Raw genomic sequence first — 3,716 nt, 5'->3', positions numbered from 1 at the left:
GGCTGTGGGGGCGCCGGCGCCATCTTGGGGCCGGGAGGAGAGCAGGGTAGCGGGCTGTCTGCTCATTAATGTATCGTAAATTAAAGCCTTCGGTACGTGGAGTTGCGTAACATCGCTGCTGGCCTCTGCTCTTCTGCCTTGCTGGCTTCCCTGCTGCCGTATGGAGCGCTAAATTGTCGCTGCCTTTTTCTGTTCGAAGTGCGAAAATAAAGTTTTATATCTCCGTTTAAAATTTTCAGCTGCGTTGCCTTTGCGAGTGTTGGTGTTGTGGCTATGTAAAGATGTTTTTCACAGGGGCAAAAATATGACTTGTTCTTAAAAAGCAGGGTGCTTTTTTTGTCGCTTCTTTTTTGCCGCCACTTTAAAACTGTGGAGATAAACATGCTTAAATAATTGCAAAGATATTTCCCATCTTGTAGATATCTCGTGGCGGGGGGTAGAAATGTGATTATTGTGGGGACGGGAATGCTGTGTTCACGTGACGTGGAGCTCTCATCTGACCCAAGATCCTCCAGAAGATTTTGATGTCCAGCATCTGCTTTGTACTTGTATAAAACCTTTTAAATGTTTACACAGACATGCCTCCATCTGTGGCTGAAGCTCAGCCCATGAGAGCTGCCCAGCTCCCCAGACAGGAATGAGACAACTCACAGCAGTATTGCCGGGAAGAGGGTGGCTCAGCACTCCTGATGTGCTGGCAAATCTCTCAATAAAATAGTAGTTTATTATGTTTTATAAAAGAGACTGCTCCCTTGTAATTGTTCATTTTAAAATTAAGAAGAAGCTTTTTTTGCTCTTGGAATATTCTGCATTATGAGGTGGTGCTTGCAGATTAATCTCACTTTGGTGAATTATTAATAAATGTGCTCGTGAATGCTGAATGTTAGGGAACACTTGTGGCTTTACAATTGTATATATGGAATAAACCAAATAGAAGATGGAGCCCTGTGCTGGAAGAATCTGAAGAACATGACTGCCTGCCTCGGACAAATTTTGAATTTTATGAATATATTAGAAAGTACTAATAGATTTTGCTGGCTATTTGAAGCAAAAAGAATGGTAAATACATCTTTCTTAAAACTAAAATAAAGTCTTAGGACAAAATTAATGAGGCACTTTTGAAACATGCCTGAGTTTCCTTCATTTTGCTTTTATCCTGGAACTGTAAGATAGGCTTTCTGCAGCATAGCAGCAAATTCTGCCAGTGAACCAGTAAGCTCAGTTCTTCCCAAACTTGTTAGGTGGCAGAAGCTCACAAGTGATGCTGATCCAACATCCCAGCAACCTGCCTGCAGCTCTTCTCCAGCAGCAGTGTGAGCTTCCTGAGGCTCTGCAGTCTGCGCCTGGACTGACTCTCTGTACCCAGAGGTGAGGACAGCGCTCCCCCGGGGTGACAGCGAAAGGACCGACTGTCCTGGAGAATGGTGCTGTTGGCTGAGTTGCTGAATTGAGCTTTCATTACATAGGTCTGGTCATATGTTGAGAGTTAAAATGAGCAATTGCATAGACAAGCAGAGTGCAAGTAGCTCCTTGGAGTGGTAGGAGGTGAGCCTGGTCTCAAAGGAATTCATCTAGTTCTCTTCTCCAGGGATGGTTTTTTCACTGTGAATGCAGTGGAGATTTGGGGTTTTCCTCATATGACCAGATAGACTTGGGTGAGGTAGAGGCACACCACTCAAACTCCAATAAACAGCAAAGCTGTCAAAGCCATAGACTTTGGAAAGCCATGGGCATTCAGAAAATGGTTGGGGGTTTTTTTCTTTGTTTGTTGGTTTGTTTTTTTTTTTAAATTCTGATAGAGCTTTCTGTTCTTTTCTGATAGGCTTGGCTCTTTGTTTTAGTGACTTCTTAAAGTGTCGTCATATCCATTGAATACCTCTGCCAGCTCCTGCTCTGTCACATTCTCCCTGTTATCCTTGGCAATTTAACTTGCTCCCTTACAGATGAATGTCTGCACTTCATCCTTTCAAAATGCAACTCTAATATAATCTTCTCTTTTATTACATTGATTAGTTTCTGTGTTTATATGTAGTCTCTTGTTATTCACAAGTCTATCTTCAGAAAGGTAACAGAACAGAGAACAGGCAATTCACTGCATATCATAGATCATTCCTACTTTACAAATTGATTACCAACAAAATGGTTTTAGTGAGGCAGCCTTGGGTTTATCTTAGAAAGTTTGCTGCAATACATCATTATCTGTGAAGACACAGTCTAATATTCCCTGTAGGTATGTTGCTCACTAATTGGACTCAGAGTATTTACAGGTCCTCCGCATGTTTTGTTACTATGTTTTGTAATTCTTTTGCTATTGTAGATATGGTAGAAGGTTATTCAGATATTTTTTTCCCCAGATATTAAATGAAAGAACGGGGAGATTATGGGTCTCTGAGAAGCCTGTAAATTAATTTTGTTCTACCTCTGGTGTAAGCATGTTTGCATTCTTGGCAACTAAAAGTCTAACAAATTGTCTGTTTGAGAAGTGGAGGTTCTAAAATCATAGGCTGTTATAGTCCTAAGGGAATCTTAAAACACAGGCATAGACTGGCTAGGAAAAGGAAAGGAAAAATTTGTGTCACTGTTTTAACAATAGACTTCTTTCATGTGGAGGACCTAGATGTCTGTTAATTACTAACTGGCTTGAGGGTTTTGGAATCTGGCCCAATATGCTGAAACGCTTAACCATCCACTGGCTGGCATTTTCTGCAAGGTCTGCATTTGGAAACTGGTAGTGCAATGAATTTCATCTGTTTATGTAGCAGAGGCATTTTCAATTTCAGCCATATTTCTGTCTTCCAGTCTCGGTGTTCATTGCCAGCAGAGATTCCAGGCAGCTGCATGAGCACAGAGAGCAAGGACTGCTTTGGATGTTAGGGTATGTCAGACCAAGCTGAGCACCATGTGTTGCCTTTGCTGTGCCACAGCCCCACCACACTGATCAAGACCTAAAACTCTGCCCTCTAATTCTGGGTGATGTGAGTGAATTAACTAGATCCGAAAGCCTGTGATTACAAGTGCACTTGAAAGGGCCTGAGATTTCTGGAAACCAGGCAGTAGATGTATGTGATGAAAGGAACCCAAAATAAATGGATGCCTAAAACCCTTTTTATCTTAATTTTTCCATGTGAACACAGCAATATATTTATCTGACATAAATTTTCACTGGTACTTTCTGAAGTAAGGTTTGTGGTTGTATTCTGACCTTTTTGATGGCTCTTTGTGGGTTTGCCTGCTGGGTAAAGTATGCACACAAACTACTTTCATTACATGAACACGTAGGAGACATTAAGCAATCTGCAGGAATTAATGAATTTGTGGTGTTCCCACTCTGAAGAGATGATCTCTGGGGACCCCTACAACTTAATTTTGACTTTTAAATCCAAGTGTGGAGGCAGCTGCCCTTGTGGTGCCAGCTGATAGAAGGTTGATGGGCTGGTGCTGGTCTTGCTGGCTGCTGTGCAAAGGCTAGAGAGGCAGTGCCTGCTGTAGAATTGGACTTGAACTAATAAAAGCCATCTAAAGGAGGCATAGGGCAACAACCTGAAGTTGTTATTGTGTGTGCTGAAACAACCACTTTCAAATAAAATTGAAACATGTAAGGTTTCAAATGTACTGAAGGGAATTTGACTAAAACCTTAGAAAACAGGGTAGATATGTGTTGTGGGGTGGAGGCTCAACAATAGAGCTCTTTGTAAGAATATTCTGGACTAAACAAT

The sequence above is a fragment of the Geospiza fortis genome, unplaced genomic scaffold (genome assembly GCF_000277835.1).
Source record: "Geospiza fortis unplaced genomic scaffold, GeoFor_1.0 scaffold194, whole genome shotgun sequence".
Classification (NCBI taxonomy): Eukaryota; Metazoa; Chordata; class Aves; order Passeriformes; family Thraupidae; genus Geospiza; species Geospiza fortis.
This window is presented reverse-complemented; position numbering follows the sequence as displayed.